Genomic DNA, 23,077 nt, shown 5'->3' with positions numbered 1-23,077 from the left:
TATAAGGCTGTGACAGTAAACCTGTCTCAACATTTGGGTATAATTCATTCACTGAAAAAACAGTGCACAAAGATACCATATTATGCACTCTTGTCCCTGCTCAAGTGGGTGAGTACTTGGAGAATAAAGACCAAGGGTATTAAGGTATTTCCCGTGTAGTAAAATAGTATGCATTGTAAACTGTGCATTTTGGTAGTTTCCTCTCTCTCTCTCTCTCTCTCTCTCTCCATTGTTGTGTGTGTGTGTGTGTGTGTGTATGTGTGTGTGTGTGTGTGTGTGTGTGTGTGTGTGTGTGTGTGTAGAAACTTGCAAGTCATCCTGCTACTGAAACTTGGTGTGTGAATGGGTAGGTTGGTACAGAGCCTTGGATACATCCACGCCTCTGGGTTAGTGGTCGGATGGAGAGGGTGAGTGAACAGGTTGATTGGGTGGGTGGAAGGATGCACGTATGTTTGGCTTTTCAGAGGATGAGGCAGGAGACGGACTTGTGCTTATAGTTGATCTGATTTGTCGTTTGAGGATTTTTATTTTCAACATTTGCGTTACTAAGTACTGGTAGATTTATTACAATGTTTTGTACTGAAAATGAAAGAGGCAAGGCTAAATTATACAATTGGGGATTCTCTCTCTCTCTCTCAAACACACACACACACACACACACACACACACACGGGGGGGGGGAGCAGGGTAGAAAGCACAGTAGATATGAATAAGATTGAATGTGAATGAGGGGAAAGTGAGTGAGACTTGGGAGCGAGATAGTGCGTGAGTCAAGTGGGAAAGTGAGCGAGACAGACTGAGCGCGCGAGCTGTGTCTGTGAAGGGGGGGGGGGAGAGAGAGAGGGTGGGGGAAGCAGGGAAGAAAGCACAGTATAAGTGAATAAGCTTGAATTTGAGTGAGAGAAAGGGAGTGAGACACTTGGAGTGAGCCAGCGAGTTAGTGAGTGAGGGGAGGGAGACGACTGACTGACTGAACGAACGAGCGAGCTGTGTGTGTGTGTGTGTGTGTGTGTGTGTGAGAGAGAGAGAGAGAGAGAGAGAGAGCGGTGGAGGGGTAGGGGGGTTGGGAGAGGGCTCTGTGATCTATTTTTAGCCAGAGCAGCACCACTACCGTCAAGCAGTTACCCAAAGAACACTCTCTCTCTCTCTCTCTCTCTCTCTCTCTCTCTCTCTCTCTCTCTAGATGAAGTCATTACTCATAGTGAATACATACTAGTTGTGAATGGATTAATAAACAATAATGTACGAACAGCTTAGTCTTTCCTGGTTTGCCTAGTCGTCATGCGGTGTTGAATCCCGCCCCCCCCCTCTTTTTAATTACTGTATCTTACATTATTCATTAATGTTTTTTCCATTTATATATATTTTTTTTTTTTTTTTTTTTTTTTTTTTTTTTTTTGTAGACACTTTTTCTCGTCTTCCTCTTCTTGGAGCTTACCCACCCCTTTGATGTGGTTAGGATAATGATGGTGATAATCACAGTATGTGATTCGAAAGTAGGAATAGTGGTAGTAGTAGTAGTAGAGATTTAGCAATATCCAACTCAAACTTACATCATCTCAGCACAAACTTGGGGTTTCATTCTCTCGGTATTTATTATGAAGTATTTCCTCTTTTTGCAAAATCAGCTTCCAAGAGATTAGGTGTGTTAAGCCGACTCCGTGCCTTCTTTACACACGCACAGCTGTTGGCTTCATATAGGAGTTTTATTCGCCCCCTGTGAAGAGTACGCCCTTACGTGTGTGTGTAAGGGGGGGGGACTTCCCACATACTGCTCAAAAATTAGGTGGAGTAAAAGCCATTTCATTTCATTAACTTTCTGCCTTCAACCTGTCTCATTGCCGCACTGTTGCAACTTTATTTCATTTCTCACGTAACTTCAACGGCCACCTCTCATCTGAAGTCTGCTTGCATCCCCCATACATTACGGCGAGCGCGTAGCACCCGTGTGGTAGCAAACTCACCCTATTTCTGTCCTGCTGGCTAGTGCAAGAGTTAACGGATGCTCCCAGTACTTCATGTATGCAACAGGTCAAATCTGGAACTGTCTTCCTGTATTTTTTGCTCATGACTCAGTCATCTCGATATAGACGGTGCTTTAATTTCTCTCTCTCTCTCTCTCTCTCTCTCTCTCTCTCTCTCTCTCTCTCTCTATATATATATATATATATATATATATATATATATATATATATACATACACACACACACACGCATTTATATACAGGATATATATATACTCGTATGTGGAGGGAACAGTCTTGCGGATTTTAGCAAATCTTGCGGACATCTAGCTTATGATTCCTTCCATGCATAAAGGAGTAGTTGTAGCAGCAGCAGCAGTAGTAGTAGGGGTAGTACTAGTACCGGTAATTTTGTAATAGTGGGGGTGGGGGTGATATTTTTACTAGTAGTAATGGTGGTGGTGGTAATAGTAGTAGTAGAATAGTGTGTAGTGTTAATGGGTTGTTTTTTGTGGGCCAGAAAAGAGAGCTTGGAAGTTCTTTGGTAATAGCGTGACATAAGGTTGTATGAAAGCTGCTGTGTTGTGAACGTATCCCAGGCTTATGAAACCTTTATGTACTAATAGCTGTGGTAGTGTATTAATGTTGTCTAGTTTTTCTTCACTTGTTATATGAGCCAAAAGAGAGATCCTGGCGATTCACGTTGGTAAAAACCTTGTAGGTAAGGTGTTATATTTTGGTACGCTTCCCCAGACGTATAATGAAAGCTGCTTGTAGAAGTAGTAGTGTATTAAGTGTTACAGATATTGCGTTTTTCGGTTGTTATGAGCCAGACGAGAGATCAGGTTATGAGCATTGATAATACTGGAGCATAAGGGAGTAGGCCTATGAAAAAAGGCCCTATTTTGAAACACGCACCTGGTTAATTATGAAAAATTCATGTAGTAGTAGTATTTTATTGTTATTCTTGTTTATGGGTCAGAAGAGATGCCGTTGAAGTGCGTTGGTAAGTTTGGTGTGAGTGTATAAAAAAAAAAAAGTTTGAAACATATCGTAAAGAGTGTATGCGGTAGTAGTAGTATTGTTGTATTATTTTCCGTCGGTTATGAGGCAGAAGAGCAATCCCCGAGACAAGGGTTGGTAATAACGTGGCATGAGCGTGTATGAAAGTAGAGGTGTTTGGGTGTGAAGGCCTGGAATTCTTGATTGGCCTGGCGGGTGAAAATGCTGCTACATGTTCACAATCCCAAGTAACACACCACCCCACATATTCTCATCTCTCTCACAGTTACACTCAACACCCCACCCTGCCCTTCTCACAGTCACAGTTAGCCCCCACTCCACCCCTATCACAGGAACAGCTACCCCCTCACTTTGCCACCCCTCTTTCAAGCACAGTTGACCCACCACTCCACCCCACCTCTCACAATCGCAATTTGGCTCACCCCCTCATCCATTTGTCCCTTCTCCCCACCCTTTATCACCTTATTCTCAACCCCTTCACCATCTCGTTACCCCTTCTACGGTCACCCTCATCCCTTACAGTCACAAACCCACCTCACCTCTCATAGTCACAAGAGAACACCCACCTCTTCTCATCCTGCCTTCTCACTCCTCCACCACTGCTTCCTCACCCCAACCCCTTTTCACCCCAAGCCCCACGCCCTCCCCACCCCTACCTTCCACCCTTTCCTCACCACAATCCCCACGCCCTCCTCACCCCAACCCCCACGCCCTCTTCACCTCAAGCCCCAGGCCTTCACCACAAGCTCCACGCCCTTACCCCAAGCCCCACGCCCTCTTCACACCAGTCCCCATGCCCTCTTCACACCAGTCCCCACCCCCTCCTCACCCCAGTCCCCACCCCCTCCTCACCCCAACCCCATCCCTACCAGTTAAGTCACCACACCTTACCCCAACCCCATCCCTACCAGTTCAGTCACCACACCTCACCCCAACCCCATCCCTACCAGTTCAGTCACCACACCTCACCCCAACCCCATCCCTACCAGTTCAGTCACCACACCTCACCCCAACCCCACCCCCACCTCACCCCAACCCCATCCTATCATCATCTCAGCCTCCTCACTCCTCACCCCCCAGTCCCGTCCCCTTCCTCACCCCAACCTCTCCCCACTCATTTTCCCATCCCTCCTCCATCACCCCCCTCAACCACCATCACCCCACTCTCATCACCCCAACCCCACCCTCTTCACCCCAACCCCACTCTCATCATGCCATCATCACCCCAACCCCATCCTCATCATGCCATCACCACCCCCCACCCTCATCACTCCAACCCCACCCCCCACCCACGTCTCCCCAATCCCACCCCTCTTCATGACCCCAACCCATCCTATCCTCCTTACTCCTCACCCCCAGTTCCACCCCCCTTTCTCACCCCAACCCCATCCCCACCCCATCACCCCAACCCCACCCCTATCCCCTCAACCCTCCTCATCGTCCCAACCCCACTCCCATCCCCTCAGCCCTCCTTATCCCCCCAACCCCCTCCTCACACTCACCTTTTTATCCCAACCTCATCCCCTCCTTACCTCAGCCTCACCCCATCTTTACCTCAGCCTCACCCCATCTTTACCTCAGCCTCACCCCATCTTTACCTCAGCCTCACCCCTTCTTTACCTCAGCCTCACCCCTTCTTTACCTCAGCCTCACCCCATCTTTACCTCAGCCTCACCCCTTCTTTACCTCAGCCTCACCCCATCTTTACCTCAGCCTCACCCCTTCTTTACCTCAGCCTCACCCCTTCTTTACCTCAGCCTCACCCCATCTTTACCTCAGCCTCACCCCTTCTTTACCTCAGCCTCACCCCTTCTTTACCTCAGCCTCACCCCTTCTTTACCTCAGCCTCACCCCTTCTTTCGTCCCTTCTTTACCTCAGCCTCACCCCTTCTTTACCTTAGCCTCACCCCTTCTTTCGTCCCTTCTTTACCTCAGCCTCACCCCTTCTTTACCCTGCCTCACCCCTTCTTTACCCCTGCCTCACCCCTTCTTTACCCCTGCCTCACCCTTCTTTACCCCAGCCTCACCCCATCTTTACCTCAGTCTCACCCCTTCGTTACCCCAGCCTCACCCCTTACGTCAGCTTCGCCCCATCTTTACCTCAGCCTCACCCCTTCTTTACCCCCAGCCATACTCCCTCTTGACCCCAGCGTAACCCTTTTTCACCCTAACCTTATCCCCTCCTTACTACCAATCTCAGCCATTTTTACCCCAACCCAACCCCATCTTACCCCACCTCCTTTCCTCCCACCCACTGTCTCCCCACCGCACCCCTCAGTATCCCTCACTCCTCACTCCACCCCCCCTCCTCATCCTGTGTCCTCACCCTCCACCCTATCCTTCCATCTCACCCACAGATACCGCCCCCCCTCACACACACACACACACACACACACACACACACACACACACACACACACACACACACACAACATAACATAACCCAGACTCGGCTGAGATGCCGAGCTGTACTCAATCTAATGAAATTTAGCTCAGCCTGTTCATTCTCTTGACATTTTTTTCCTAATTACTATTCTTAGTATCGCCAGACAGTTATACTCATCTTGGCAGAGTCACTTTTTTGTAAAGGAATTAATCTGAAATGATTCTTAGCCGATTTTGGGGGGAAGAAAATGTAAATGACATCTTGGGGTGAATGGGTTAACGATGTCACAAGTAAAGTCCTCCCTGTGTTCACCTCTCCACTGCACAACACAAGCACTAAACATTACTTTAACCCAGCCTAGCGTTAAGCCAATCTGACCGTGGCTAAATATAGCTGAACTCAATTTTACCTAGTTGAACTTAACCTAACGTGCTTACTATGACATGTAACCCCTCCTACCCTTCCCTGCCTCCTCTGTACATCCTTTCAATGCACCACATACAAACACAACCATGCCGTCAGTAAGTCCATTTTGGTTTACTTAAACTTGGTTGATTATAATTGACGGAACGTAGTCCAATCTAATGTAACGTAACCTGATGATGTAACAAACCATACAGAATGCAGGCAGATAAACTGAATAAATTAAGCTTATTTGAACCTAAATTCTTAAAATGTCCAGGTATGGCCTAAAGTATCTTCTGTCCAATTAATTGACCTAAAATTGCAGTCTCTTCATCTGCTGAGCAGTCACAGATTACGGTACTAGTCACATAGAGGTGGTACAGAAAGGATGTTCAACCATAGCATTCTCTTATTATGCCATTTTGGTGTGTGAAATAACATACCTGAAAAGTGACAGTAATCTCACAAGTTAGTGAATGCGATTACTAATATGTTGCTTGAGTATTGATCAGTCATGTATTTAGGTGTTGGATGTACATCGGTAAGAAAAATGGTAAATGGGTATAACGAAATTGTATGTTACTTAATAAATGAAGGAAATGTGGTACTTAAACAGTCGAAGATCGTGTGAACCCACTGAGCTCATAAGGGGAGGCTTTCTCATGGGTAGCGCTGCATAGCTTGTGTGCCCGCCGCCAGCGGCCCAGGGCGGCGCTGATGCTTATACACACCGGATGCCCGAGCCTTTTGAAATTTGCCGATGAATCCAGAAAATTTAGTGCCCTGGTCCACTGTTCAGCTAAAATATGTGGGACAATGGACTGCTGCAGAAGTGATACGTTTCCTCAAAGCAAGAGGAATTTCATCTATCTGTCTATCTATCTATAGCCCGACGCCCTAATCCCGCAAAGGGTGACCGCAGACAAAACGCCTCCAAGTCACTCTGTCACCCACCATTTGACTCCCCTCCCCCCAACTCACCCCCCCCTCCCTCATATACCTCTCAACTCCATCCCTCCACCTCATCCTCGGTCTACCCCTCCCTCTCCCTCCCTCCACCTCACCTACATACACCCTCTTAGTCAGTCTTTCATTCTCCATCCTCTCCACATGTCCAAACCACCTCAGTGTATTTCTCCTAATCTTTTCAACCACATCCACATCTACCCCACAACGTTCCTTCACTTCTTCATTCGTCAACCTGTCCCTCCATGTCACTCCACATGCTCCTCTCAAGTAACTCATTTCCACTGCTCTCACTCTTGACTTGTTCCCTCTTGCAAGGTCCACGCCTCGCTTCCATACGTCAGGGTAGGGATCACAATACCATCATGCAGTGACTTCTTAACTTCCATACTCACCTCCCTATTTCTCATCACTGCTTTCAGTGTGCCAACAACCTTCCTTCCCTGCTGTACCCTTTCACGTACTTCATCCCCCAAAGTTCCATCCTTACTCATCACACTACCCAAGTACTTGAATGCACTCACATTCTCCATATCCTCACCATCCAACCTCACTGCACACTCTGTGACTTCATTCCTCTCAAACACCATAACTTTACTTTTGTTTACATTAACTTTCAGCTTCCTCCTCCGACACACTGTCCCAAATTCATTCACCAAACCTTGCAACTCCCATTCATCTTCACTCAACAATACTGTATCATCAGCAAACAGCAACACCGGAAGCTTCCAAATCTCACCCTCATTCATTAGGGCCACCCCCACATCCACTGCCCTACCTTGTACCTCCTTTACGACCCCATCCATATATATATTAAACAGCCATGGAGACATTACACACCCCTGTTTCAGTCCCACATTGAGATCAAAGAACTCACTCAACTCACCATCCACTCGCACCGTAGCCCTAGCTCCCTCGTACATACTCTTCACAGCACTCAACAATTTCCCCTCCACTCCATATATTCTTAGTACCTTCCACATACCTTTCCTATCTATTCTGTCATAAGCTTTCTCCAAGTCCATGAAGGCAGCGTACACTTTCCTTCCCTTCTCTAGATACTTCTCCACTAAACATCTTAGAACAAATATCTGATCTACACACCCTTTTCCCTTCCTAAAAATTCGGGTCGCAGATCCTGGCCCCATGCAATTTCTGCCGTACAGTCCTTAAGATTATTAAGAGTATAATGGATAGAATCGTGTCAGGATTTGCCAAATGAAAGATTACGATCTTTGGAAACTGTATGATAAGTTTTTCCACCAACTGAGATTCGTACCACTTGGTAAAATAAGTGCTGAATGCAAACACATACAATAAGTTTTAATGGCTTTTAGTAAAATCTGAAGAACTTTTCAGTGTAATTCTCATTTAGAGCATCAGTAAAATGTCTAAGGTGAATACAATACTGGTATAATGCATTATACATGAGTAATAATCCCGATAGGATTTTTTGCAAAGGAAGGTACACCAGCTCTGAGAGGGTCGTGATCCGGCGAACACTGGCAACTTTCATGAGTTTGTGGGGGCTTAAATTCAGTAACACCCAATTTGCTGGCTACTCCATTCTGACAGCTGGTACTACTATAACATGGCCTTATTTCACGACAAGCTTGTCAACCAGAACCAAAGCATTTTAACACATTAAAAATAAAAGCCAAAGCATTCTCCCACGAATGCATATCGCCGACCATCATTACAAAACTAGAACGGTAATTCTCTGACAATTAGACATATAACTGCAACTTTGCCAACATCGAAAAAAGTCTGAGAATTTCACTGTATACACCCACCTTAAATATCAGGGTAGCATTCAGAATCTTGAAGTCGGGTAGTATGTTGAAGGTCATTGAGTGTAACAGGCCTTTGAAAAATTTCTAATCGTTACTCTAAATAGCGTTCTCGTCATGGAAGGTACGGTAAAAAATTATGACTAATGGCAAGCTAAAATAGAAAGTGAAAGGGTATTTTTTCTTGCTAAATATTTGGGCAATCAGAGGCATATCATCGCAGCTTCGCCAAAACTATTAACAAACAAGCCATGTATTGCGGGATCCTGTCCACAGTGTTTGGATACAATTTGCCTACTTGATTTTGAGATCTTTTGGTAACAGTCAGACACACACACACACACACACACACACACACACACACACACACACACACACACACACACACACACACACACACACACACACACACACACACAGGCGATTACATTGTTGCCTCGCCACACACAGACAGGCGATTACATTGTTGCCTCACCACACACAGACACAGGCGATTACATTGTTGCCTCGCCAGGTAGGCAATAACTACCATAACCTCCTCCTACACACACACACACACACACACACAGCCTAAGTTAATCCAGCAGAGCCAGGACTCATACTAGCCCAGCCCTCCCTGACGTGAAGTGTTATCTGACTTGACGCCTCATTCACATGTACTGTAATGCGCCTGCTGATGGCATGGCATTTCATTGAACACTGTATTAACCAAACGTTCCCCATATTGATGTTTATTATTGCTGAGTCTTACCTAATGGCCTATTTTTGTAATTACTATCATCTCACGCACAACACATGCATCCAAGACTCATAATCAGGACCAAACTGCACAAATCATATAGGGTCATATTTTAACGACCAAACTTCACGTCAGTTGTAAGCACGATAAATGCTCACTGCATAACTCCTGCACCGAACAGTGTCCTAACCCAGCCCAGTTGATATTTCCAGGGCTAATTTACCCTAAGGTAATTTAATTTGATCATAGCTGACTGAACTTGGTGAAATTCAAACTAACCCAACCTAATTTAGTCTTCGATTTACTGATGTAATCAAGCCTAACCAAACCTACCCTGACCTACCCTGCACAGTAATAAAATAGCTTTTCATAACCCATACTTGTGTGTTATGAATGATAATGCCAGGATATTATAACAAGAATAAGGAGCACTCGAGAGTGCAACACTCGTGCCCAGATGGTTTAAGGAATGAGTACTTGGCATTTACCTTTAACGGATTACTCTCAAATTACACTTGTCTAACCTAACCCTAAATATTTCCACCAACTTTTGTTCCGATCATATTAAAGCTGAGTTGGCTTTGCCCAGTGACTTTGAGCTTTAACCCATTCCTCTGACCTTGATGCTTGATTGATTGTTCTCAGAAATGAATCTTTTATCTTTGTTTTAACCTGAGTTCCTCCTCAGAGTTCATCATAATATTCATTGGTTGAAAACTTTTGACCTTGCTGTGTGATCTTGACCTTTGAACTGTTGTTCTAAAAACAGTAGGTCAGACTCAGGTGATCTCAGTTAATCCATCAAGTTTGATCCAAATAAGATCCAAGCTGTTTTACTTTGTTCATACACAAATACGGGTTGAGCTTTGACTTTGCCCTTTGACATTATTTTTTGACTTCTCAGCACTGAATCCCTTTGTTCTTCTGTATCCCTTTCACCAAGTTTGGTTAAATTCAGACTAGAACTGAATAACATTCCTTTGTGACCTAGGATTTTGACCTTTTGTGTGACATTGGCCGTTGATTGACAGTTCTCAAAATCAGATTCCTTTATTCGATGTATTCTCATACCTTCCACAAAGTTTGGTCCAAATCAGATACAAACTTAAATGGGGGGTCTGAAAATGAGGTAATATGACGAAAGAGAGAGTGGGTATGCCTCTCACACGAAAAATGAGGAACAAGTGCCTCGAACAGGACCTCTTCTATCTTCAATGAGGTTTTGATTTGGGCGTCGTCATCCATCTGTTAAAGTCCATTTTTCCTAGACGTATATTATTCGTTTTTACACCTTACTAACATTATTTTTTAACCTATTTCACTGACTGTTGTCTTGCTTTAACTTTTTTTTTTTTTTTTTTTTTTTTTTTAAACTTGTAGCAAGACTATATTTTCTCAATGTAATAATAATGAAGTACAGCATTAACTCCCTCCTCTTGCTGGCTCACTTCAACCTCTGTCTCTTCGCCGCATTGTTACACCATTATCTCGTTTCTGTCACTACTTCAATGGTCACTGTTCCTCTGAACTGTCTGCTTGCATCCCTCCACCACTACAGCGGGCACGTAGCCCCCGTCTAACAACGAACTCTCATCCTTTTTCTGTCCAGCTCTCTAATGCAAGAGTTAACGGCTACTCCCAGTCTTGGTGCATGCAGAAGGTCAGCTCTGCAACTGTCTCCCTCTGTCTGTTTTCCTACAGCCCACGATCTCCAGTCTTTCAAACGCAGTGTGTCCAGGCTTCTCGAAATGAATGGATCTTGAATTTGTCTGTTATCTTGTTTTTGTTTTTACTTGGAGGGAGCAATTTGCAGGCCTCTGGCCATTGGTTCCTTCTTTCTTGCATATAGTGAAAACCACACACACACACACACACACACACACACACACACACACACACACACAAACTTTGCATGGTGAAAGGTATTCGTATAAATGCTCAGTTAAGTATTAAACTATGCATTTACCAATTCTGACGCTATTCTGGTGAACAGTAATTACTACATTCGTTGTTAAGGCATGCATTTGGCAATAGAATTATCAAAATAACATTTGTGTTGCAGGTGTCGCTTCCTCTTGGGGTATCACAGCAGTAATATTAGGACTATCTTACAATATCCATTAGGATTGGATAAAAACTGAGTTATTTTCACGCTTGCTCGCCGATCAAAACATGTAACCCTCTCTCCCTTTATGAGTGCGGGTGTAATAATAATAATAGTTAATAATTCATCCTCTACTGTAGATTCAGACATCCGTTACCACTTAAGGATGGGGATGTGGTAGGGGTGTGAGCGAAAAAAAAAAAATCCATCCATTAATTTAAAGTCCAGTATTTTAGTACCTTCTCAGGTAGGGTGTGCCAAGGTCTAGGCTATTTGGACCAGTGTTTTAGGCAAAAGTGACCAGTCCCTCGTCCCTAAGTAACTATAACTGTATGATAGTGATGATGAACCATGTTACCGAAGCTAGGGGTGCTGGGGAACAGGGTACCTATGATTACACACACACACACACACACACACACACACACACACACACACACACACACACACACACACACACACACAGAATGTAGATAAGGTGACCAGATCCTCAGAGGAATCTTGATAGCTTTCTCCCCCCGCCACACACACACACACACACACACACACACACACACACACACACACACACACACACACACACACACACACACACACACACACACACACACACACACACACACACACACACACACACACACACACACACACACACACACACACACACACACACACACACACACACACACACACACACACACACACACACACACACACACACACACACACACACACACACACACACACTACAGCATTTACACATGTTCATACAAAATCACACATTCATATAAAGTGCAGTTATACTACTGAAATTCCTATACAGGGTATCTCAACACACACACACACACACACACACACACACACACACACACACACACACACACACTGAAGCATTGGTGTGTATGTGCTCACAGTAACCTCAAGGCTGCCCTGTCTACGTGCACACCACACTTACTGCCACCACCACCAGCACCACCACCAGCAGAATGATCGCATTTGTATCATAGCCTTCCACCTTGGATGCACTGTGGTATTATGGCTTTTAGTATAGGATAAAAGCTTTTCTAGTGAGTCACGTTTTTTTTTCTCTCTCTCTCTCTCTTTCACGTAACTATAGTAAGTTACAAAAAATGCCTATTATAGTTCATCACCACCTATGATGATTCGCCATTTTTCACGAGTTTGCATTACTGTACCTAGTGTAAGGGAAAAGTTGTAATGATTTGGAACACATCCCCGATAGCCATCCCCGTCTTACTTTTTTTCGAATTGTAGTGGCCAGTGACTAGGCTACTGTAGTCTAGGACGGTGCATCTAAGGATAGATGATCAGCCTACTTCCCATAGTGGTATTATATAGCTGATAAACATCCAGTCGCCTTGGCGATTGAACCTTTACACATTGCTAAACCGTCACTGTGACTGGTGCGCTCAAACCACAGGACTACCAGACAAAGGAAAACTGTGGATAGGTAGGTAGATACAGATAGTTTTTAGAAGTGCAAACACAGTTATTAATCCCCAGCAATACTTTGACATTTTTAAAGGTATATTTCTTCCCTCTCAGATGATTGTATTCAACATAGAGACCTTTTTGCGGTGGAGGTGTCAGATATGCCATAGCCTTTATCAGCGCCAGTGCTACGAAAAGTCTCCCTCAAGCAAGATAAAATCATCTGGTGGTAGCCACAGTAGAATAAAGAACCTCATTTATCTGACTTGTCCTAAGCCGATTCTGCCTGTCCTGGATTCCTTTTGACCATTTCCGCCCAGGGGAGTATTATTGATCTTATTTTTGCAAGCTGTAGATGATTTTCTTCGGATTTGCAGAGTGTAAGAAATGGAGGAATTAGAATAATCCTCTATAATTTCCATTCATTTCGAAGAGGGTCTTCAAATCTTCGTTTGGTAGTACCAAGAATAAAACCAATGAAAAGTACATCATCGGATCAAAGGGATTTAGTTGAATTTTTCCACCTAGTCAGTATGAGGTACCCGATACATTCATAGCAGCTAAAGGATTAATAAGTAGTCGTATATGAGTAGTGGGGGAAGGGGGATCCTTTTTGTCTAGTGACTCCACTCCGGTACAGTATTTAAGCTTTACGGATATCTCATAGTAAAGAGGTTTATAAATGCTTCAACCTTTCCCCTTCAGAGTCTTCTGAGCTGAAGACAGATCTGTGTATAGCATGAATAAAACAGGCAGTCGTCCTTGTTATTAAATACTACTACATTTTCCATACGGCTGGTTGTGTGAAGTGGGTGAAACTGGCAGGCCTGGTGTATAAGTAGCAGTTGATCTTAATGAAGTAGGTTTTCTGTTAATTACTTGCAATAAATAACCACCAAATGGGTGGGTGTACAGCGAGGAGTAACATATAAATATATCATCATACTGAAGGGGTGACAAGACTCACCATTGACCCCTTATGCTTCAGAGGTCAGGGTCAGGTCTCCTATGTCTCTGCCTCGGGATTGAAGTGCTGGTATTTATCAGGGACTTCATGAGGGGATGTGTGGTTGCACGGAGGTCTGGGAATGTATACCCAGTCCTCGTTTTAGGGCAGGGATGTGTTCCAAATTATAGCTCTTTCTGTAAGTCATTATCATCCAGACTTCACTTCCAGCTGAAGATAGGTTGAATATTTACATCTTGGGAAAATTGGCAAAATCGGCGATGTAGGTAGGAATGGAACTTTTATTTCAGTTTTTTATAATTTGTATAACTTACCAGAAAGAGCGTAAAGTAAGACGTCTTTATATTATGAAGAGGACGGACTTAGGTTACTAACGATTTTTGATCATTGTGTTGGAAAGGTTTAGATGAAGGATATTGTTTACTTTTGAATGCCCATGAGCTGTTTACTGCCATTATGTATTCAACCGTCTTCATTCAGGTGGTGCATTAATTTGTGCTGGGTGATGCAAATAAAAAAAAGGGGGGGGGGGAGACACTCGATCGGGTTCGTGGAGATTGTTTTAAGGCATTCGCAACGAGAGAGCTTCCCAGACATATTAGATAAAGTAATGTAGAATGCGTCATCATTCCATTATGCATTGGAGGTTTTCAGACTACCTCCTTCCAGTCCTTATAACTATTCCTAGAATAGCAGTTCCCTTATGTCAGTTATGTTAAGTACCATTATGTCATTACTGGCTGCAAAACACTGTAATTGCATGCCATTCTATTTTAGGCATGTAATTCAAGCCTTTACACGTTATTGAGTTCAATTATCACGTTTATTTGGTGTCTGTCAGGCAAATGAATGAGTACCATGTCATTAACCCCTTGAATTCAATGGATTTTTTTTTTTATCTATCTATACAGCTATATTCATCTGTGGAGAGATTTTTAAATCTGGAGGAGTTGGACTTCATTTACATCATCACTGCAAGAGGTCTTCCCAGATCAGTATAATATTCAGAAAGAAGGAAGGAAGGAAAATAAAAAGCCAAAACACGTTTCCGGACTGGGGTTAAATGCAATATGTTATCCTTTGGCCTTGTTTTTTTGGAAGAGATTTTCGAATAATGGAATGATGAATGATTCAGTGTTTGCATTTCTCAGTCTTGCCACATTACATCGAATTTTAATGTAATGTTGTAAGACAAAAGATTATAGCAAATGGTAAGACATTGAAACATAACTGTATAAATACGCTTCCAGATAATGCAAAATAATACTTCCAGCAGAAAACTAAGCCGATATTACAAAACTGTGTGTGTGTGTGTGTGTGTGTGTGTGTGTGTGTGTGTGTGTGTGTGTGTGTGTGTGTGTGTGTGTGTGTGTGTGTGTGTGTGTGTGTGTGCGTGCGTGCGCACATCTGCCATCTTCAGGAACAAACGCAGCACTACCAGTTTCCGTGTGCATAGAGCGAGAGAGAGAGAGAGAGAGAGATGACTGAATGAATGAATTAGTATTTTAGTGCATGTGTACTGATGATATTACCAGGAACTGTCGATAGTTATGCTTCCCAAACTTTTACTTTCTTTTCTTGTTTTATAAATGTAAACACAGATTTATTTGTGGGAGAGTGGATGATGATGATGAGTCTGTTGTGAATGTAATGTTTTGAGCATTAATGAAAGGTTGTGCGTGGAGGTGAGATGGCGTGATGTAGTTTGATTTGTGGTGAAGTAATTGGTAGCTTAGTATTTATTTATTTATGTGATGTGGGTTGACTGCAAGAGTATTACCAGTTGAAGGTGGAATTCGTGATGGTATTATTATTATTTGATCAGTTTAGGTGCGGGAGATGCTGGTAGTGCAGAGAGAGAGAGAGAGAGAGAGAGAGAGAGAGTGAGTGCTTGTCTTGATATGTGAGTGGGGTTGTGGTTGTGTGGGTGGAATGTGGATAAACTGGGTGGATTATACTGTAGACTGGTGTCGGCTCGTGCAGTGGGGATGCTTTAAATTTAGCCGTTCATGATGGGGACAACTCAGGTACTCAGTGCTTCACGACCCTGTAAAGCCGTTCAGTTGTGCAAATGAGCAGTTTCTGGACCGCGCTTCGCTTTCCTAGAAATCAACAGTTTATGCGTCGACGCAGGAACAAGTGCTTCATAGCCTGATAGTTTGCTCCTGCAGACAGTGGGAAGAATTAGCGGTCGAAACACCCCCATTAGAAAATTTCGGTCGACATGAAATTGAAACGGGCCTATCTGTGACCCAACTGCAACCATCTTGCCGAGTTTCATCGAAATCATTTTTCCAGTTTCGGCTACACACACACACACACACACACACACACACACACACACACACACACACACACACACACACACACACACACACACACACACACACACACACACACACACACACACACACACACACACACACACACACACACACACACACACACACACACACACACACACACACACACACACACACACACACACACACACACACACACACACACACACACACACACACACACACACACACACACACACACACACACACACACACACACACACACACACACACACACACACACACACACACACACACACACACACACACACACACACACACACACACACACACACACACACACACACACACACACACACACACACACACACACACACACACACACACACACACACACACACACACACACACACACACACACACACACACACACACACACACACACACACACACACACACACACACACACACACACACACACACACACACACACACACACACACACACACACACACACACACACACACACACACACACACACACACAGCTTTGGTATATTAGATTCCATCTGATGTTAGATGATATTCAGCTAATAGACACATGAGCCTTTAGAGTGTTAATGTTGCCAACGTTAACCCTTTCAAGTTCGGGACAGCTCTTGATATATATTCCAGGAAATGTCAGATTATTTTAATCACCAGAGTGAGTCACTTGAGCCTGAGAGTCTTAATACTGTCATCATCGATCTTATCGTCTTAGGACAGTGCTAGTATTGTATTCCAGCCAACGACATACAATTTCATCCAGCTGTGTGTCGTAGGAGCCTGAGTGTTAAATGAGTGGGTAAAGGTGGTGAAGTTGGTGAGACGGGGCATTGTTGGGAGGGTGTAGTCAAGTTGAGATGGCTAGACAGGGTGGAATAATGTGGGTGTAAATGGTGGAATGTGGGTGGGAAATGTGGTCGTGTCGGAGGGGTGTGTGGGGGTGGAAGATGTTATTGTGAGTGGGATGGAAGAGTGTGTCGGAGGTGTATTGGTGGTATTTTGAGGTTTATGAATGGGTTCGGAGAGAGGGGGGGATAGTGAAGGGGGAATGAGAAAGAGAGTGGGTGTATTGGTGTGTGAGGGAGGGGTACAGTGGTGTGGGTTGGAATGGAGAGGAATGAATGTGGTGGCGTAGTCTAAGAGGATTGTGTTGGGACAGAAACGGACGAGAACGGTGACATGGTGTGGCAGTGTGGGTTGAGTGTGGCAAGGTGTATTGGGTGGAATATGGTGAGATTAGTGTGGGGTGAGAGGGTATGTGGGTGGATTTTGTGGAGTGGAATGTGTTGGGACGGCAGTATGAGAGATTTTGAGCTGGAAGGAAAATAGCAGGTGGAATGTGGTGAAAGGTGTATTAGAAGTATGAGGAATGTTTTGAGCAGAATGCCAAGCAGAGATGGAATGTGATGAAATGTGTGGTAGGGAGATATTTTAAGCAGGATGGGAAATAGCGTGGGGAATGAGGTGGGATGTGTATGTTAGGAGTATGAGGGTTATTTTCAGCAGGATGGGACATAGAGGTGGAATGTGGTGGGAGTATGGGGGATGTTTTGAGGAGGATAGGGAATACAGGGGAAATGTGGTGGGAGAGTGAGAGACATTTTTAGGATGGGAAATAAATTTGTGTGTGTGTGTGTGTGTGTGTGTGTGTGTGTGTGTGTGTGTGTGGCGTGTAGTGTGTGAGGGATATTTTTGTGGAGTGGGTAGGACAGGCCTGGGTGGGGTGGGGTCGGGATAGGTGGGGTCAGGGTCACCACTTGATGGGTCGCGGGTGTGAAAGCTTTGGGTTCGTCGGGTTACAAGTCCCTCCCCGTCCCCCCCCCCACTATCTCCCTCCTCTACCCAGCTTCTCTTCCCCCTTCCTGTACCCCGCTCTTCAACCCAGTGCCTTCGCCCCAGCCTCATCTTCCCCCCGTTTTCTCCCCCCACCCGCTCCATTCTTCACACCCACTGTATCTCCTTTCCCCTCCACTTTACCGTCTTCTCTACCCCGCCACTATAACACCTTCTTACCTTTCCTTAAACCCTTTCGTGTCCTTCCCAATACCAATTCTCTCCCCTTCACTATAACCCTTCTCACCCCTTCATTACACACCTTCTGTTCATTATACATCTCTCTTCCACTATACACCTTCTCTCCCCTTCACTATGCACCTCCCTTTCTCCATACAACTTCTCTTTCCTTCACTATAAACGTTCTCTTCCCATCATTATACACCTTGTCTCCCCTTCACCATACACCTCTCTCCTTCGCTATGCCCCTTCTCTCCCCCTCATTATACACCTTCTCCCCCCTTCACTATACACCTCTTCCCCGCATTATACTCCTTCTCTCTCGTTCACTATACACCATCTTTCCCCTTCACTATACCTCCTCTCACCTCCTTCACTATACCACCGTGCCTTCCCATTTCACTGTACCACCTTGCCTTCCCCCTTTACCATACCACCTTCTCTTTTCCCCCCTCGTCTTTCCCCCTCCACTGTATCCTCAACAGTAAGTGTTAACAAAGCAACACCAGCAACTGTATGATGGCCAGATTAGCACTTTATGGCGGTCAGGTTCCTTAAGTGGCTAGACCTAAGTTTTGGATCAGTCTCCCATGTAATCTAAGGTGTACTAACAGCATATCTTCATTTAGGAAGCACCTGAAACATACTTGTACCTTTCTAATAACCAGTACAGTACAAATAGTAATTTCTTTACTAGATTAGTAATGTCTCTGCTAGATGTTTACTGCTAGTGTTTTCTCTTTGCTTGGACAAAAATGTTTTTATTATATTTACATTAGTTTTAAGGACGTTGTATATTTACCTTAGTTTTAGGTAATCTTTAATTTACCTTAGATTAATGAACTACCGTGTATTCTTCTTATCCCCTTTTTCACCCTCGCCTACTCCTTTCTCCTCCTCCATTGCTTCCTCTTTCTCCCCCTCCCCTACCTCTTCTTTTTCCCCCTCCCCTACCCCTTCTTTCTCCCCTTCCCCTAACCTTTTTTCCTTCTCCTCCCCTACCTCTTTCTCAGCCTTCCCTACCTCTTCTTTCTCAGCCTCCCCTACCCCTTCTTTCTTAGCTCTCCCCTACCCCTTCTTTCTTAGCTCTCCCCTACCCCTTCTGACTCTCCCTCCCCTACCCCTTCTTTCACCCTCTTCCCTACCCTCTCTTTCTCCTTCTTCTCTACCCCTTCTTTCTCCCTCTTCCCTACCCCCTCTTTCTCCTTCTTCTCTACCCCTTCTTTCTCCCTCTTCCCTACCCCCTCTTTCTCCCCCTCCCCTACCCGTTCTTTCTCCCCTTCCCCTATCCCTTCTTTCCCCCTCCCTTACCCTTTCTTTCCCCCCTCCCCTACCCTTTCTTTCTCCCTCCCCTACCCCTTCTTTCTCCCTCCCCTACCCCTTTCTTCCCCCCTCCTCCCCTACCCCTTCTTTCTCCCTCCCCTACCCCTTTCTTCCCCCCTCCCCTGCCCCTTCTTTCTCCCTCCCCTGCCCCTTCTTTCCCCCCTCCCCTGCCCCTTCTTTCCCCCCTCCCTTTCTCCTTCTTTCCCCCCTACCCTGCCCCTTTTTCCCCCTACCCTGCCCCTTTTTCCCCCCCTCCTTGACCCGTTCTTTCCCCCTCCCTGACCCGTTCTTTCCCCCTCCCTGACCCGTTCTTTCCCCCCTCCCTGACCCGTTCTTTCCCCCCTCCCTGACCCGTTCTTTCCCCCCTCCCTGACCCGTTCTTTCCCCCCTCCCTGACCCGTTCTTTCCCCCCTCCCTGACCCGTTCTTTCCCCCCTCCCGTACCCCTTCATTCCCCCCCTCCCGTACCCTTTCATTCCCCCCCTCCCGTACCCTTTCATTCCCCCCCTCCCGTACCCCTTCATTCTCCCCTCCCGTACCCCTTCATTCCCCCCTCCCGTACCCCTTCATTCCCCCCTCCCGTACCCCTTCATTCCCCCCTCCCGTACCCCTTCACTCCCCTTCGCCTACCCCTTCACTCCCCCTCGCCTACCCCTTCACTCCCCCTCCCCTGCCCCTTCATTCCCCCTCCCTACCCCTTCATTCCCCCTCCCTACCCCTTCATTCCCCCTCCCTACCCCTTCATTCCCCCTCCCTACCCCTTCATTCCCCCTCCCTACCCCTTCATTCCCCCTCCCTACCCCTTCACTCCCCCTCGCCTACCCCTTCACTCCCCCTCGCCTACCCCTTCACTCCCCCTCGCCTACCCCTTCACTCCCCCTCCCCTGCCCCTTCATTCCCCCTCCCTACCCCTTCATTCCCCCTTCCTACCCCTTCTTTCCCCCTTCCCTGCGTGTGTAAGAGATGGAAACTAAAGGTGAATGTAGGGAAGAGTAAAGTTATGGTTTTTGAGAGAAATTGATTCACTGAATGTACAGTGAGGTTGGATAGTGAGGAAATGGAAAATGTGAGTGCATTTGCGTCCTTGAGTAGTGTGATGAGCAAGTATGGAACTTTGGAGGATGAAGTGCTTGAAAGGGTATAACAGTGAAGAAAGGTTGCTGGTTCTTTGATAGGGGTGATAAATCGGGAAGTGAGCATGAAAGTAAAAAAGTCACTGCATGATAGTATTGTGATACCAACTCTTAACATATGGAAGTGAAGCTTGGACCTTGTTGGAAGGACACAAGTCAAGAGTGAGAGCATTGGAAATGAGTTATTTGAGAGGAGCATGTGGAGTTACATGGAGAGAGAGACTTACAAATGAGGAGTGAAGGAGCATTGTGATGTGGATGTGGATGTGATAGAAAGTGTTAGGAGGAATATATTGAGGTGGTTTGTCCATGTGGAGAGGATGGAGAGTGAGAGATTAACGAGGAAAGTGCATGAGAGTGAGGTGGAGTGGGGGGAGAAAAAGAGGGAGGGGGATGCCGAGGATGAGATGGAGGGATGGAGTGGAGAGGTATATGAGAGAGGGGGGTGTAAGCTGGGAGGCTGGCAGTGAAATTGTGGGGGACAGGCCGACAAGACGATTTGTTTGTGGCCACCCCTTACGGGATTAAGTCTTCTGGCAATAGATCGATAGATAGATAGTCTCCCATCTCTCCTTCAGACCATTATATTGCCAGCAGTAGTTAAACACCATTCAGTACAGTTTACTGCAGTCATCTGAGTGTAATTTTTGTATATGTAATATAGTTTATATAATTATTTTCTTACACAGTATTTGATGTACAGTTATTGACCAGAGTTTGATCACTATTCCACTGAATCTGCTTCACACTTGAGGCATGTCTTCACTTTCCTTCCTATGCATCACATTAAAAAATATATATATATGTTTGGGCAGAGAAACTTACTAAGCCTCTTTTGGCTTAGAAATACAGTATTAACTAGCAAACGAAAGTGAGAAGTTTGAGCAGGTGAAATATTAGGTGATCTTTTGTCGCTGACTGTTATTCTGTTTCTCATACCTGTAACCAAGTACAGAATACTCTTCATCCCTTGTACCAATAATTACATTTGTTATTCCTAACATAGTTTTTATGTTTACAGTTGGTAAAACGAAATCAACATTTTTTTTATTTCTCAATAGGGAAAAATCAGAGAAAAGGAAGCATCATTCCCAATTTTCCCCAGCCCTCACTCTCCCAAGCCTTAGTAGATATCATATTGCTTGCAGCACAAATGGTAAATGGTGGAGATGCCAGACTCATATGCTAGCACAAAGACTGAGAGGTTTCAAACCCTTGATTCCTGTCTCCCTATATACTATTCTTAGAAATAATATGTAGTTTAACATGAATATTGCTGAAGTGAATCAATGTAAATATAGTGTAGCTAACTCTGCGCCCTAGTTGTAATAGCTTAAATTAGTTAAGTTAACCTTAGTGTGACACTTATTCTTCCCAGCTCTTCTCCATGTTGACAAAAGATCCTGTATGTGTTCATTAGTGCACTCCCATTCAAAACCAGAGTATTTAAAGTGCACTGCCATCTTGATGGAGAGTAATTTTACCATACTTTTATCCAAAAGCAAAGTAGATTTTCTGTACACCCGTATAAAATCAGTGTTATTATAGTTTACTTCCATGACAAATCAGAGTAATAGAAGCATAACCCTAACCCAAGCCAATATGTTTTGTGTTATCCCAACATGAAGTGTGTAATATTTGGTGTAATACTCATGTAAATCAGTGCAGTACTGTACTAGCTTAATCCCAACCTAAGCCACTGTGATTTAAGTTTAACCTTACCCCTAACCAGTGTAATTTTAGCATAATCCTACCCTTAACCTGTTTAATTTTACCTTAACCCTGTCCCCAACCACTGTAATTTTACCTTAATCCTATCCCAACCACTGTAATTTTACCCTACCTCTATTTCTAATGAGTGCAATTTTATCTTAGTCCGACCCCTAACCAGTGTAATTTACCTCATCCCCAACCAAATATAAGCTTAAACCAGCAGTTTTATATAATGCGATTCTAAATCAAAGTAATTTTAGCATAGTTATAACCAAAGCTAGTGTAACTTACTGCAGTGCCTTACGTCTACACCATAACAGTGATTGGTTTGTTTTCATCTGACAACTAGGCCACTCGCACAACTCAAGTCATGGTTGCATGGGATTTGATGAGCCATATTTATGAGGTAGCAATGAGTCTCCATGGTATCTTCTCAGATTTACCCTCCAATCTGACCACACCTGGCTATCAACAAAGCTGGAAAGGGGTTACAGATCTAAGTCAGAAGAAAACAGATGCAGTCTATAATGTTCTGCTTGCCTTCAGACACTTACCGGCAACATGAAATTGTGTGGCAAACCACTGTAAATAGCACATTTATTCATAGTATAGCCCAGACCTAGACCGGTACCTTGTATGTAATTTTAGCATATCCTTAACATAAGCCGATATGATTGTAGTGTAATTTCATCCAAAACCAGTGCAATTTTAGCATATTTCAAACCTATGCTTGTGTAATTTTAGTGCATCCTC

At 44.7% G+C, this 23,077-nt stretch overlaps 1 protein-coding gene across 2 annotated transcripts in view; it reads left to right on the top strand.

The window, feature by feature from the left end:
• Galphas (G protein alpha s subunit) overlaps positions 1 to 23,077 on the top strand; it is a 140,524-nt gene that overhangs the window by 58,261 nt on the left and 59,186 nt on the right. The gene's annotated exons all lie outside the window — the stretch shown is intronic.

The sequence above is a fragment of the Coenobita brevimanus genome, chromosome 51 (assembly GCF_032717465.1).
Source record: "Coenobita brevimanus isolate Jiangsu-jjx chromosome 51, ASM3271746v2, whole genome shotgun sequence".
NCBI lineage: Eukaryota > Metazoa > Arthropoda > Malacostraca > Decapoda > Coenobitidae > Coenobita > Coenobita brevimanus.
Note: the sequence above shows the minus strand (reverse complement) of the source record. Positions and strands in the feature narration are given on the sequence as shown.